The following is a 15,918-nucleotide window of genomic DNA, read 5'->3' on the forward strand; positions in this document are numbered from 1 at the left end:
TATGGAGATGGTAAAAAGATCGGTGGTTACCAGGGGTCACAAGGGAGGGAGGGATGAATAAGCAGAGCACAGAGGATGTTTAGGACAGTGAAACTATGCTGTGTGACACTGTAATGCTGGATACGTGTCATTTTACATTTGTCCAAACCCATAGAATGTACAACAATGAGCCCTAATGTAAATTACGGACTTTGGGTGATGATGATGTATCAGTCAATGTAGGTTCACCTATTGTAACAAATGGACCACAATGGTAGGGGCTGTTCATAATGGAGGTGTTGCATTCGTGGGGGTGGGAATTATATGTGAAATCTCTGCACTTTCTGCTCAGCTTTACTATGAACCTAAAACTGCTCTAAGGAAAGTCTTTGGAAAAAAAAATGATATTACAGTGGTTCTTGGTTGAGCAGCTATCTCACTGCACTCTAAACGAGGTGGTGTTTTCTTCCCAAACTCTGTAAGAAGGTTCTTAACCTACTTGGAAGTCGCTTCCCCTTTTGAGAATCTCATGAAAGTGTGGATTCTCTTCCCGTAAAAGAGGCGCTTACCAACATGCACGCACATTTTATATGAAATAGTGGGGATTCCCCAGGAAACCTATGAACCCCATGTTGAGAACCACAACCTGCTGAAACACATTTATTTTCTTCTCCCCACCCTGCTTGTCTCTTTTATAATTCTTGGTAAGAAAGAAAGAATACCTAGGAAAATTATTTGGTTGGAGGCAAAGTGATTAAGGCACATTTTTCTTTGGTATTTATAAACATTCATCTTAATTAAAGAGCTCATTAGGAGAGGCAAGCTACGGGCTGCTAGGGGCAGGCTGATACAGAAACCCTTGGGATTATGAAAGGTCATTGCTTGCTGGACCCGGGATTCTGAGTACTAAAGTGACCTCTGTCTTGCCTGGGTAGCTTTAAAATATTCTACCTGGCAGCAGATTTGGGTTTTTATTTTTTCTCTGAAGTCAGCTTTTGCTATGAACTATTGAGTTATGGTATTGTGTGTTACATAACAATTTCTTTATAATTCTACCTTGGGTAAGTAAGCTCCTTTTCCATTTGTTGTGTAAACAGATTCCCATTAAACCAATTAAGAAACGTTCTGTGAGGGTTAGTTTCAGGTGTCAACATGGCTGGGCTCTAGTGCCCAGTTATGTAATCAAACACTAATCTAGGTGTTGCTGTGATGGTATTTTGTAGGAGTTGTTACTATCTTCAAAGAACTGAGGTTTCCCAAAGAAGAAATTCTGCCTCAAGTCTTACCTGAATTTTCAGCCTCCTGGTCTGACCTATAAATTTTGGATTTGACAGCCCCACAGTTACATGAGCTTATTCCTTAAAATAAATCTAGATAGATAGATAAAAATATAGATATATCTATCATCTAATCATCCATCCATCCATCCATCCATCCATCCATCCATCCATCCATCCATCCATCCATCCATATGTGTCTCCTATTGGTTCCATTTCTCAGGAGAACCCTGACTAATAACACATCCCGAGGAGCCCAGCAATACATGTAGATGGCAATTGCTCTGTAAGAAATAAAAGATCTGTATCTTGTCAAATGTCGCCTGCCTATCTACATCCTATGCTCAGCGCTCCTGGCCCCTGGGAGGAGAGATGTGATATCAGAATGGTCATCTGGGAGGCAGAGAGCTCGGTGCTTCTCCAGTTTTGCAGTACAGTAGCATGACTGAGGCCAGGGTGAAAGGTGTGGCGTAAGGAGAGTTTGTTCAAAATGCAGACTCTCAGAGTCCCATCTCCCAGATTTCTGGGTCTATGAGTCTGGGCCCAGAACTCTGCCTTTTAGCAATCCCTCACAGCAATTCTGCTATAGGTGATCCTTTGAGAACTAGAGTATACAGGATGGTCCCCTAGTCCCCAAACCAGATCAAAGTCTATTCTCCACCTGCAGACCTTTTCCTTTGGTCCCTCAGGCTCTGAAGTTGGCCCAGTTTTTACTCTCTGAGTTTCTTCACGAGATTAGTACCTGGACAAACCTGTTGAAGTGCAAATGCCTAATAACAGGGAACTATGTAACTTTACTAACAATTGTTGCCCCAATAAACTTTAAAGAAAAAAAAAGAAAACACAGGGAAGGCACACATTAGTCCTTATGGCTTCCATGGTATAGTGGTTAAGCTTATGGACCCTTAGACCAGCCTGCCTAGGCTTCAAATCCCACCATACCCTTCTACTGACCGTTCTTGTTTTTTTGTATTGGCTTATAAATGTACACCACACAAATGCTTTTCTTTTGCATTGTGGTACCAGCATATAGTGAACTTGCAGGACTTGCCAATCCAATAGCAATTTCGTTTTTTCCTCCACAATTCAAAGTTTAAACAATAAAATGTGAATGTCTTGGTCTTAACATCTGGGTGGCCTCACAGTTTGATGCTGGTCTGCAGACTCACGGTGCAAACCTCACTGTGTGAGTAAGATAGAAAGAAGCCCAACACCCACGCCAGGCCCTGGCCCCGCAACAACCCCCAGCCTTCCTCCCTCCTGACCAGCCTCACTAGGCGATGTTTGCCTGTGTTTGAGGATGATGAATGGGGCTGACCTAACAGTTCACTGGAACTTTATTAAAATCTTTACCAGGCAGAGAGCTATTGGGATACTGGGTAGGTTTCTGGGGCAGAGGGCAGAGGACAGTGGGGAGGAGTAATGGTCATAAAACATGAAGATAGGGAGGCACAGGCCTCTTCCTGCAGTGTTTGTTCAGTTGGAGCAGACCCCCCTCCTTCGCATGGCGTTCTGGGATGGAGATCTCCCTTATCCTCCCAGTACTTGCTTACTTCCCCCACCTTCACCTCCGGCCTTTCCTAGAAATGGGCCTGGAAACCATCTGAAAAAACAGTGCTGGGATGCCCTGGCCAGAAAAAGACGACTCAAGGAGTCTGTTTAGTTTTTAAGTTCTGATTTTATCTTGTTTATAAAATCCATACAGAGAGACAAGGAAAAGAAGAGTGAGTTGGGAACAAATCACTGTGGGCTGCTCCCAGGGTAAGTTTGTTTCTGGCAGATGTGGAATCTCTCTTGGGCCTGGGGTTTTGCTTTGCCCATTGCATTGCTCACAGCATCTCATCGGGGCAGACCATGCTTCTTTGAGAGTAACTCATAGAAACCCTTTAGTAGAAGAGGAAGCTAAAACTCAAGGCTTAGACTCCACTATGGGGATTGCTACCAATTTCATCACCCGAGGTCCTCCTTTCCTGTCACCTGAAGAGACAATGTATGTATCTAATCTGGGCTGGGCTCAGAAGACTTGGTCCAGGTCTCTGTCCCCTGATAGCCTGTGACCCTGGGTGAGCTCATCAACCTTTCTAAGTCTTAGTTTTCTCATCCAGGGAGTAGAGGTAATGCCTCAAGGATTGCTTATGAGGACCCTGCACAGAGTGAGGGCTCAAAAGAGGTTAGCTGTTTGGTGACTGAACAAGTACCATATTTCCTTTCCTGGAATTGTGCCCCCCCTGCCCTGTCCCCTCCCCACACCTGCCACGCACACACCTTATGGGGTTGTTGGAGAATTGATTGAGACAAAGATTCAACCAGCTTGTGAATGTGATTCAAATGGCACATGAACACAAGGATCGCGACCATCACCTGTCCAGCCCACACCAGGTTGTTGCTCATCTTTGCTTCTCTGCCTGGAATTCCCTCTCTCTCCCCTATTTTCTGCCTAACAAAGTACTCAAGACCCAACTATAAGTCACTCCCTCCAACAAGCCCTCCCCAGCCTCTGCAGACCTTTGGTTATGTATCTTACTGAATTCATGGAGCTGTAGTTACAGGTTTCCAACCTGACTCCACCACTAGACCCCAAATTCTTCTAAGGGCAGGAGTTTTGTCTTGTTCTTTTGTAAATCCTAAGGTCTAGCAGAATATTTGCACAGAGTACAGACCCAGTGAATAAATTAATGAGTGGATGGATGGATGAATGGATAGATTGACACACGGATAAGTGGATGGATGGATGAATGAATGTTTGGATGGATGCATGAATGAATGGATGGGTGGATGGGTGGGCGGATGGATGGATGGATGGATGAATAAATGGTGAATGGACAGAAAAATTTTGTAGACATGTCTCAAGAACCACCAACAATTGATATCTGCTCTCTCAGCTGTCTCTGCATATCACGCTAAAGTGATTCCCTTGTTTTCAGTGATATTGAGTAGTGATTTGCACAATTAGCATAGGACGACTGATAGACTTTTAACAAAAAGTTAGTTCACTCGACTCCCACCTAAAATGTGGTCCTGGGAGATTTCAGCCTGCATTTGGTCTCCCTCAAGGGATTAGCTTGCAGCAGGTTGGATGCTTGTCCCAGTTGGGAGTCACGATATCTCTCCCACTTTTCAAACTCCCATGGAACATCTGCCATGGCAAACCCCATCAAATACGTCACAACCTTATTTGTTGTGATCACAAACCTAGTGATCAGAGTTTCTCAGTATTTTTAAGAATCTCTCAGGCCGTGGTAGAAAATTACTCCCTCTTTTTAAGACGAAACATGGTATTTAACAAGGATCTCTGGATTGAAAACAGGACATCTGCTCCTGACCTGGTTCTGCCATTAATTTGCTCTGGGATTCGGGGCCAATCACTTCACCTCAATAGACCTCAGCCTCTTTGTGAGAGAAATGAGAACTGTGTGAATTTCAAGGCCCCCTCAGCTCTATAGGATGTGGTTTTACGATCTGCAGGGCCAGTAGGATCAGAAGGAGACAAAATGCCTGGACCAGGCCCTTGACCTTGCCTCTCACAACTTCAGGGGAACTCTACCAGTCCTGCTCTGCCTGCTGTCTGCCCAAGGACTTCCCACCATGGGGAGCACACAGCCAAGGTGGAAGCTGTTTAGCACGGTGGTTATGAGAACGCAGCTTGGCTCTACCGACTACTAGCTCTGTGGACTTGGGCAAGTTCCTTAAGCCCTCTGTGCCTCAGTTTCCTCATGTGTAAGATGGGAGAATGAAAGGAGTCGACTCCTAGAGCAGTTAGAGGATGAAAGGGCACGACATACACGAAGCACCTATCGTAGTGCCTAATGCACAGTAAGTGCTGGGAAGATTCGAGTTGCTCCTTAAGGAGTTTATGAGAAACTTATGGCGGAAGCATGGCTTCTGGCCTCCTGTCCTCCGAGTGCTCAACAGCAGGAGGCTTAGCCTCGTAGGGTCTGCTCTGTAAAGGAGCATTCAGCCTACACACTGTCGGCAAGCGCCTGCGCCAAGAACTGGAGCCCCAGCGGCTTGAATTAAACCGTTGTCCAGTTAAAGGGGCAGCGCAAGTCTAAGAGATGGTCATGAGGAGCCTGGTGGAGCAGGGACCTTCCAGGGCTTTCTGGCCTGCCTACATGCCTCTTGCTCTGTTTCCTGCCTTTGTCCTGTGGCCTTGTCGGTACTTTCAATGAGCACTCAATAATGAACCCTTCTTTGGAAAAACCAACTGTTACGGGTTGCTTTGTGTCTGTCTTCTCCCATATTCATATGAAATCCTAACCGCCTATACCTCAAATTATGACCACACTTAGAAATACAGTCATTGCAGATAAAATTAGTTAAGATGAGGGCTCTGACCACTGACGGGGAAATGGCCACATTCCTCCTGTGTGGCCACAATTGAAAGCTGCACCAGAGCTGGAGCTCCCTGGGCCCAGGAGGGCTGCTTCCACATGAGGGCACCTGGAGCAGGCAGCTGCTCCACGCCTGAACATGCCGAGCATGGCATTGTCTCCAACAAGCAGCCCTTGGCTGCTAGCCTCCTCCATGCAGTCGAGCAAGAAGGTGGCAAAGTGGGCATCGCTCACAGCGTAGATAGCGTGGCTGTCCCACTGCTGGTGAGAAGGGAGCTCTGAGGTGACATTTCAGTCTGTTCAGGCCACTGGAGTAAAGTACCACACACTGCGGGGCTTACAGAACAGAAGTGTATTGTCGCACAGTTCTGGATGCTGGAAGTCTGAGATCAAGGTGTTGCTTCCTCTGGAGGGCTGTGGGCACCATCTGTTCCATGCTCTGCCCTGGCTTCTGGTGGTTTCCCAGCATTCTTTGGTGTTCTTGGAGTGTACATGCATCATCCAATCTCTGCCTTCATACTGACGTGGAGTCCTCCCTAGGTGTGTCTGTGTCCTAATTTCTTTCTTTTCTAAGGACACCAGTCATATTGGGTCAGGGGCCCCTTACTTCAGTACGCCCTCATCTTAACTAATTTTATCTGCAATGACCCTATTTCTAAGTGTGGTCATAATTTGAGGTATAGGCGGTTAGGATTTCATATGAATATGGGAGAAGACAGACATAAGTCAACCCGTAACAGTTGGTTTTTCCAAAGAAGGGTTCATTATTGAGTCCACATATGTGTTTCAAAGCTCATGGGAGACCATCACCAAGTGTTTCTGAGGCCTCTCGTAGAAAGGAGCTTGGCGGTCAAGGGGATCCATCCTCTGTTGATTGGTCACCTCTCTGTCACTCGATGTCCATCCTGAGTTGGATCCCTCAAACAAGAAGAACTTATTTCTACATTTCCCCTCTTTGGGCAGCTTTTTAGTATAGCTGAAATCTTTCCCCATAGCTCCATCCAATGTATCTTGTTTCTTTCTTTTGGACCACAAAGAGCACATTGAGCACCTTTAACATCGGCCTCCTTAAATCACAACAGCTAACATTTACTGAGCACTTACTATGCGCTTAGAACTCTCCTAGGCCTTTCACACATCATGGCATCCTTACAACCATCTTGTGAAATGGGTGATGTTTATTAATATTCCCATTCTACAGGAAAGGAAGGTGAGGCACAGAGAAGTTCAGTAGCTTGCTCACAATAACCCAGCTGGAAAGGAGCAGAGAAGTGTAAACCCACAGATCATGCTCCCACCTCGACACAAGATATCCAGCAGCCTACTAGCTTCCCACCAGGTGGAGGCCTAGGCTGACTCAGTTTCAGGAGTTGTTCTACCCAGAAGGCATTCACTATGGGCCGTGGGGGCTGGTGAACCACAGGATACCCTTTGGGTGCAGAAGACCCATAGACAAGACAGTGCATCTCATAGATCCCTTCAGAATGGGCATGTTTCATCCACTGGGCTGTGACTGGGGACTCTTTCGCCATGAAAAGGCAGAAGGAGAGACTCATAATGTGACTGAGAAAAGAAACTTGGGAAGAGGGACTGAGGGAACAGGAAAGTGGAAGGAGAGGAAAGAATAGAGAAAGGGGACCTGGGGAAGATAAACTCCTTCAGGGTGGCTTCTTCCTGAGGCTTCCTTTTGCTGCTCACTGTGGCAAGAAACAGGTGGGAGTGAGGCAGAAACAGGAGCAAGCAGGTGGAAGGCAAAGGGAGCCAACTGCACAGACGGAGGGTGGTTACCTTTAATATAAAGGAGACCTGACAGAACCACGTGGGAAAGGCCCAAATAAAGATACACAAGGGATGCCAGTAAGTAATTCACAGAGGACCAGCGCAAATTTCTAATGATCATGCAATAGATATTCAAACCTATTGGGAAAGTTTTCAGTGACAAGAGGAGGCTCAATGTGGGAGGTCCCGACAGCTATTGTAGTTATAGCACAGATGGAGCTGGGGGTGTGAGAGGTGCCCTGGGCTGGTGTCTGAAGACCTGGCTGGTATCCCATCTCTGTCATCCACTCCAACAACTTGATGGAGGACCTTGGACTGGTCATCTGGCCTCAACAAAATGGGATGCTGTGAGCAGTCAGTAAAATAAGGCATGTGAGAGTGGGTGGGCCATGGTGGACTCTCAGAGGAGTAAGAGCCGGGAGTGTGGAGCCATGGGCTCCCACTCCCCAGCTCGGTGACCACAGGCAGCTTAGTCACCAGCACTGGGCACCTGAATTATGGGGGTCAGCATGACAGTGCCTGCCCCGGGGGTTCTTGAGACAAATGCTGGATGTAGAACACACTCAGTTCAGAGCGGCCGGCACCGGGGGAGGAGGGGACAGGAAGCAGGAGGAACAGGTGGGCGTTCTCTCCCCGCAACTGCGCAGGGTAACTATGGGACAAGTCTCCAGATCCTTCCGTGTCCTGCTTTCCTCCTCCTCAAAGTGGAGTTCATGAGAGTTGGGTCTGAAGTGAAGAAACACTTGTGATGTGATATGAAAACTAAGAATTGCTATTCACTGCGTTACTGTTTCATTCAATTCCACTTCTCAGTGGATGAAAGTCCTTCTCCACATGGCTCCCCGCCCCCACTGTAAACCACCTAAAGAATGGGGGATGAATGGACAGGGAGAGGTCAAGAGGCTCAGATGGAAGGAAGGGAAGGAAAGGAAGGCAAATGCCTTCTTTTCTGCTCTCTTCACCCTGACTTCTCCTAGGCTGGGCCTCTTCGCCCAAGTCAACAGTTTCTGCCATGCTTTGTCCTTCTCTATCTGCATACACTCCAAACCCAGAGACCCTCTCTCCAATGGAAGGCTTCTCTACCACCTCCCCTCAGCCTCTGCCATCCTCTGCCATCTACCCTCCACAGAGAAACTGCCTTCTGACACCATCTTCCTGCTTGGCCAGTGTGAACGGATGTCTATGTAACATTTTAATTGAAAGACCAGTTTCTCTCACTTGAGGTGTCTGCAACTGGACAGAAATGGGGGGCGATATATAGATAGAAAGATAGATAGATAGATAGATAGATAGATAGATAGATAGATAGATAGATAGAGAAACTTCAGCTGAGATGCCAAGCAGCAGCAGGAAAAAAAAAGGCACTATTAGCTTTGCAGTCATCTTACTACACTAAATTTGTTTTAAACTAAGATATGAAATCATTTATAAAGTCCCTCCAGAAGTGGCATACTATTTACTCTTCACGGAAGGCAAGCAGTTTGAAAGATATTTTTTAACAAGCAAGGAGGAAAGAACAATATGCCAGAATACAAAGCTAAAAAATATTTTCCTAGAAAAACAAAATCTATTTATAGTGTATAGCTAATGGGTATAAAAAAAATCTTTTCAGGAGAATTAACAGTGATCTGAAGAGCCATTCTTTGTCAGAGCTGGGTTAGCTCAGTGAGTGGAGAGAGGGAGAAAGCCTAGCTGATTGGGACCACTAAGACCTCCGCACTAACCCTTGCATTTTTCCCGACCAAGACACTGTGGTCCAAGTGGTAACTGATGTTTATTGAGTACCCCTACGTTCCGCGTCTTTTCCATGAATCAACTCACTTCCTTCTCTGACAGCTCTGCACAGACATTGGTATCCCAGCTTTAGACAGGCAGAAGCTCTGACGCTGAGACGACATAGGGCTCCCTGGGCTTTGCTCCTTCTGTACAGCAGAGCAAGTATCACAGGCAAAGCTCTAGCTGGCTTCTCTTTCAGCACGGGCTCCAGGGCTCCAGGAGGCTTGGCTAAGCCTGCCTCCATTCTGAAAGGCAACAAGGGCGTGAGTTGTGAGCCAGTGGTGAGAGCCTGAAAGACGAGGCAAAGACGGCCCACCTGTCCCTCGCTGCGCTCACAGGCCTCCAGGAGACAGGCTTGGGGATAATTTTTGTGAGGCCTCCCTGAGAGGCGCGCGAGGGAAGCATCAGGCTTCGTGGACCGAAGGTGGCCCGAGGGCTGCCTTCTCTCTCTAGGTTTCCGATTCTTGCGTGGGGCCTGCCACATCACCTGAAGTGTCAGCCCTCTGGGAAGCTCTCCAGCCCCCCAAGGCCAACAGTCACTCCCAAAGGGCTGTGTTCACCATTCCACAATCTCCTTTCCAGACAGCATCTTAATTCGTTCGTGTTCTCTCTCCCCCCCAGGACTGTGGCCTCTTCACTGTGCCCCACAAATATTGACTTTTGGGAAAAAGGGGACCGCACCCCCAACCTTCATACCCCAATAAAGAAGTAAAGGAGGAAGGGATCCCATCACAAAAGAGGGGCCTGGACAGAATGCATAGTACAGATGGGCAAAATAACTCAAAGATTTCAGCTGTGGGGCACATGGCGTGCACAGAGCAGCAATCAGCCCAGAGAGGACACGAGCTTTCGTCGTGACCCTGAGCAGGTCACTTCAGCTCTCTGGGCCTCGGCTCTCTCATCTCCAACAAGGGGTGAGCACCGCTGGGCACATTCAGGGTAGCTGAGAAAGCCAAGAGGACAGACACTTACAAACCAAATGTGTCTTAGAATCTACAATTCTCACAAATACCCAGCACTATCAACAGGGCCTAATTATTCACAGATGGGACCAGAGGCATGGAGACTACTGATCTATTTTTCTTTAATTAAATAATTAACTTACACTCTTGCTTTGTCCCAGAACATATTAAAACTAGGCAGCTAAAAATTTCCATTAACACCTTTATCTTTCATTGCCAAAAACTTAAAAAATAAAAAGGAAACCCCCGCAACCCCCAAAACACTGACCATCATCTCCCCAACCTCCACATACAGCTAAACATTGTACACATTTTAGTATTTATTTTTCTGGGCTGTTTTTCTGTGCCTGAATACAATTTAAATATTTACTTAACAAATACAGGATTTTATCTGAACTCTATTCTTTACTTGATAAATTGTGAATATCTTACAATGTCAATAAATGTAAATTTGCAATGATAATTTTTAGTGGCTCCTAGTATTCTGTTATCATAGTGCCATCCATTTTAAAAGAATCACTTATTGTTTCATGTATTGTTTTTTCCTGGTGTTTTTTTTCATCATGATAGGTATTAACGGTAGATTGAACATCTTTATACAGAGTATAGATTGAGAGCTAAAGATAACTGAAACAGGAAGAAGACCATGGTTTCTCCCCTGTCTAATTCAAACTAGAAAATAAAACCGATCGATAAACCTTAAAGGAAAAAAAAAAAAAAGAAAGAAACCTTAAAGGAGGTTCCACAGATTCTGTTTTGTCTGTGATGACTACTCTAGTCCTTTTTTTTTTTTGAAATATGAAATATACAATTCTTTGAGGGAAAAAAAAGGTTTCCTTGTTTTGTTGATGCCCAAACCTGTGCTTAATTTCATCTCTTTGTGCTTTATGCCATCATTTCTTAGATTCACTCCCCCAGAGGATAACTGGGCCAAAGGATATGCATCTTTGTAAGATTTTGAAGACATACTACCAAACTGTTGTCCAGAAATAACGTTTATCAGTTTACATTTTAGTCGGTGGACCTATTTCTTCATACCCACTTTGCTTTCTGTTAGGCCAAAGGTGACTTCTCTTTGTTTTCAGATGCATTCTATTGAGGAAGGCGGTGCGATGCTTTTTTTTCTTCATATATTAATTGGCTATGTGTACTTATTATGAGAATAATTAGTTTTTATTCTATCCCATTTATTTTATACTGAACCATTTGTCTCTTATTGTCTGTCTGTCAGATTTCTTTGTATTTTAAAGATATCAAACCCTGTTTTTCATATGAGCCATAGCTATTTTCCCAGATGTACTTTACCTTCCATGTTTTTTTAGGTTTATAATAGTAAAATATTTTTTATAATCATTTTTCCCAATATGTTACTTTATTGGTTTCTTCTTTGTTGTTATGCTTAGAAAGTTTTTTCTACTACAAGCTTACAAAAATTTTACCTCTTTTTGCTTTGGTACCTTTATGCTTTTAAAAGTATAATAAACCATATGTAAGTTATTACTTTGTATGTTATGAGGAGGGAATCTAGTTTGATTTTTTCCAAATGGTTAGCCAGTTATTCCAAAATCATATGCTGAGTGATTCATTCTTCCCCACTTAATTCAGACACGATCTTTATCATATCCTGATTACTTATGTATAATTAGAGCTGTTTCTATACATTTTATTCTGTTCCTTATCTGTTTGTTCCTAAGATAGTATCATTCTGTTTATATTTTTCTCACTTTAAAAATATGTTTTAATAGCTGGTAAAATAAATACTCCTCCTTCTTCTGTTTTAAGAAACTTGTCCAGTTTCACACATTCTGCCAAATCAACTTTAAAATTATTGTCAAGTTCCAAAAATAATTTTAGCGGATAGAGACAAATTCTAATGAATACATACAGTTAGTTTAGGATGAATAAACATGTTTACAATGTTAAACTTTCCCAACTCTGTTCTTTCTATTTGCAAAGTGGATTTTTAAAAACTTATTCAGTAATGTTTGTCGTTTTCTGACTCTAGATCCTGTACACCTCTTTTCCCCCCAGCATTTTATATTTTTGTTCCTGTTGTGAGCAGGATCTCTCTCCTCCTCTCTTTTCCTTTATATTTTCATAATAACCACACAAATGTTGCCAGTCCATTTGTATTCCACCTCCATGAGGCTCTGGGTTTGCAGGACATAGAGATAATCTTTTCTCCTATTAATATCAAAGCAGAGGGTTTTGTAAGTTCTTCAAGAATCTTCAAGAAAAGTTCTTCATAGACTCGAATTTGTTGGAAGTTTCCGGGAATTCACAGAATACTCTTTCAGAATCTCTCAACACCCTGAAATGTGATAAAGCAAAACTCAGCTATCAGGACACTTTCCATTTGTTATACTCCACAGGAAGTCTACACTCAATTTTCTCTTCAGCTTCTCCTTAAAGAAAGATCCGGACACTCAGACCCCACTCTAGGACGTCCAGACTGAAAGCTCCTTGATGGTCTGTTTCACACTTCTGTGCCTCTATCATGCCTAGCACAATAATGGGCACAAAATTCACACACAAAAACGATGGGACTCAGAACATAAAACTCGATGTAGACCACTTGGAGACCAGATTCTGTTCAATGATTCTCAACGCTGCTGAATATTAGAACCATCTGGGGAGTTTTAAATATTACTGATGCCTGGGTCCTACCATTGGAGATGCTGGTTCAACATCTGAGATCAGGCATCAGTATACTTTTTTTTTATTAGCACTTAATTTTAATTAAAAGTAATAGTTTCGATGAAGAACAGGCTAGGATAGTGTTCAAAACCAACTTCTGAAAAGTCACATTTATATAAAGGAAATAAAATAGGCCAGCAGAAGTCCGCAAAAGGTACAGGTTTTGTTATTGCACTTGGATGAAATATACTGTTCAGGGTAGCATAATCTTTAGGCCACACAAGGCCAGGAGGAGGGGACAAACACAGGAGACAAACCCCAGGTTGTATTTATCTTAGTGGCCTCCAAAATCTTTAGCATTTTCGAAACATTCAATTAAGAAATCTTTACAAAAATGACTGCTGTGTTTTTAACACGTTTTGGTTACAACCATACTCTTCATTCCAATTCACGTGCAAATTTAAAGTACAGCTTTACCTCACATGATGGGACACCTGTTACACCAAAACCACCCAGAGCCCCAGGCCATGGAAAGTGGGGAAGGGAGTGAATTTCTACTTTACACAATTTTAGGGACCAATACCGTGGCTTAGTTTACCCTGTCAAGCACTCTTCATTTTGGTCATTTATATCGATTAGAACATGAGAAAAAGTGATAGTAAGTACGAATCAGCACTAAAGTAATTCCTAAGCTACTAGTAGAAAATAATATAAAAATTTAAAAAGTCCCCAGCCACATTCGCGAAGGTGGCATAACTGTATGTATAAGAAAAAGGCTCTAAACTTATAGAAAAGATAAACTCTGACTTCAAAACAAATTACAAAATGGATTTTGCCCTTGCCCTTGAGTGTTATAGAGAAAAGTATAAACCGGTGGCCCTAGTTACCAAAAATCACTTGTCCTCCTAGGCTGCGGAATGACCTTAAAGTTTGGCCTGAGCTAGTTTTATCTTCAAGTTTTCTCCGAGTTTGTCCATGAACTCAAACGTATTCAAGTAGTCAGAACATTGCACATTAGGTAAATTTTTAATACAAGCAGCCAAGTCTTTGGTCATGAAGCCAGCCTCAATGGTCTCAACACAGACGTCCTCCAAAGCCTTTGCAAAGAAGCTGAGCTCTTTATTGTTATCAAGCTTCACTCTGTGTGCTAAACCTCTGGTCCAGGCAAAAATGGAAGCAATGGGATTGGTGGACGTCTCCTGTCCCTTCCGGTACATGCGATAGTGACGGGTTACGGTCCCATGGGCAGCCTCTGCTTCTACTGTCTTGCCATCCGGACAAATCAGCACACTGGTCTTCATGCCAAGAGAGCCATAACCTTGGGCCACGGAGTCCGACTGTACGTCACCATCATAGTTTTTACAGGCCCAGATGAAGCCTCCCTCTGATTTCATAGCTTGGGCCACCATGTCATCGTTGAGCCTATGCTCATACCAGATCTTCTGGGCTTCAAACTTGGACTTATACTGCTTGTCATATATGTCCTGAAAGATGTCTTTAAAACATTCATAGTATTTCTTTTTTTTTTTTAATTTATTGGGGTGACAATTGTTAGTGAAATTACATAGATTTCAGGTGTACAATTCTGTATTACATCATCGTACTTCTTCAGAATAGTGTTTTTGGTGCTCAGATACAAAGGCCAACTCTTAGACAGAGCCATCTGGAAAGAACTCTGCAAAACCTTCAATTGACTTATCCTGATTGTACATCCCCATGGCAACACCACCACTCTCTTCAAAGTTATGTACCAAGTATGTCTTTTCTGGAGATCCATCACTTGGCGTGTAGGTTATCTCTACTTTTCCAGGACCAGGAACAACAAAATCAGTTGCTCTGTATTGATCCCCATGGCGACCTATGATGATGGGTTTTACCCATCCGCTCACAAGCCGGGGGATATTTTTGCAGATAATAGCTTCCCTGAAGAGAGTACCACCCACAATATTTCGGATGGTGCCATTCGGCAACTTCCACATTTGTTTCAACTTGAACTCCTTAATCCTCTTCCCATCGGGGGTGATGGTAGCACACTTGATACCAACATTGTACTTCTTTATAGCTTCTGCAGCGTCCTTGGTGACCTGGTCATTGGTGGCATCATGATTCTCTATGCCTAAGTCATAACTGCAGGTCCAATTCTACATACGGAAAAATGAGTCTTTCTTTAATCAACTCCCAAATGATTCACGTCATTTCATCTCCTTGCATCTCTACCACAGAACCGCCATGGATGTTTTGAGACATTTTGAATTCAATAAACCTTTACAGTGAGTCAACTTCTAATCACTCCAAATTCTCTTAATCTTGCAGGCTCAGCCGAGTTCAGTTTATGTCCTGCAGGGGAAGGTACAATGACGATGAGGCAGGGGCGCCACAGCCACTCACAAACTCAAACTTACAAGCATACACTCTAGCAATCCCAACTGGTTCCAGCTGTTTCGGCATCTGACACCACCTCCGTCAGGCATCAGTATATTTTAAACCCCTACCCCATTCCCATCCTAGGGGACTCTAATAGGCACCCAGGGCTTAGAATCACTGCTTTAAATGATGCCTAATTTATTCATAAAATTCTTATTTACAAGCAACAGAAAGAAACTATGGGTGATTTATACTTAAAAAGAATTTATTTAAATAATATTTTAATAAATACCTCTGGCTTTTGGAAGAGCCAAAGGACAGTACAAACACCCCACATCATACCATAGACTGGTCCAGTGACGACACTACTGTCCACTTTTGGGCACATATACCCAGAGGCAGATCGATGTTTTGAGGGACCATTCTTAAGAAAAAAATAATAGAAAGTCATAAATAGAAAATTAGGCACAAAAGTAAGTATTTAGAATCAGGAGAAAAGCATAAAAATTTAATTATTTTAAAAGCTGACAAACACCATACTCACAAACATCATAAAATTTAGAAATATTACATAATATTTTAATTATTTGCCTGACATATCACTACAATATATTTTTCTATTTCATTTTTGGATGTGTAAGAATATTGTTATAAATGTAATTTTATAGTCATTGCTTTAGAAAGAACAGATAATTCAGTCTTTCTTTAGCATGGTTGATCCAAATTTCTTTTCTAAGCAAACTTTTTAACAAAGAACACTTTTTAAAATTATTCAGTTTTAAAAATTGTATTAAAATTATAGCTAACATACAA

General features: G+C 43.2%; 1 pseudogene across 1 annotated transcript; it reads right to left on the reverse strand.

Moving 5' to 3' along the window:
• Positions 1-13,664: 13,664 nt before the first annotated feature.
• Positions 13,665-14,988, reverse strand: LOC308508421 (isocitrate dehydrogenase [NADP] cytoplasmic-like; annotated as a pseudogene). Its single transcript has 2 exons — positions 14,336-14,988; positions 13,665-14,258 (listed from the first exon to the last, which is right to left on the reverse strand). The product of its transcript is annotated as an isocitrate dehydrogenase [NADP] cytoplasmic-like (transcript).
• Positions 14,989-15,918: the final 930 nt, after the last annotated feature.

This window comes from Rhinolophus hipposideros (assembly GCF_964194185.1).
Source record: "Rhinolophus hipposideros genome assembly, chromosome: 2".
NCBI lineage: Eukaryota > Metazoa > Chordata > Mammalia > Chiroptera > Rhinolophidae > Rhinolophus > Rhinolophus hipposideros.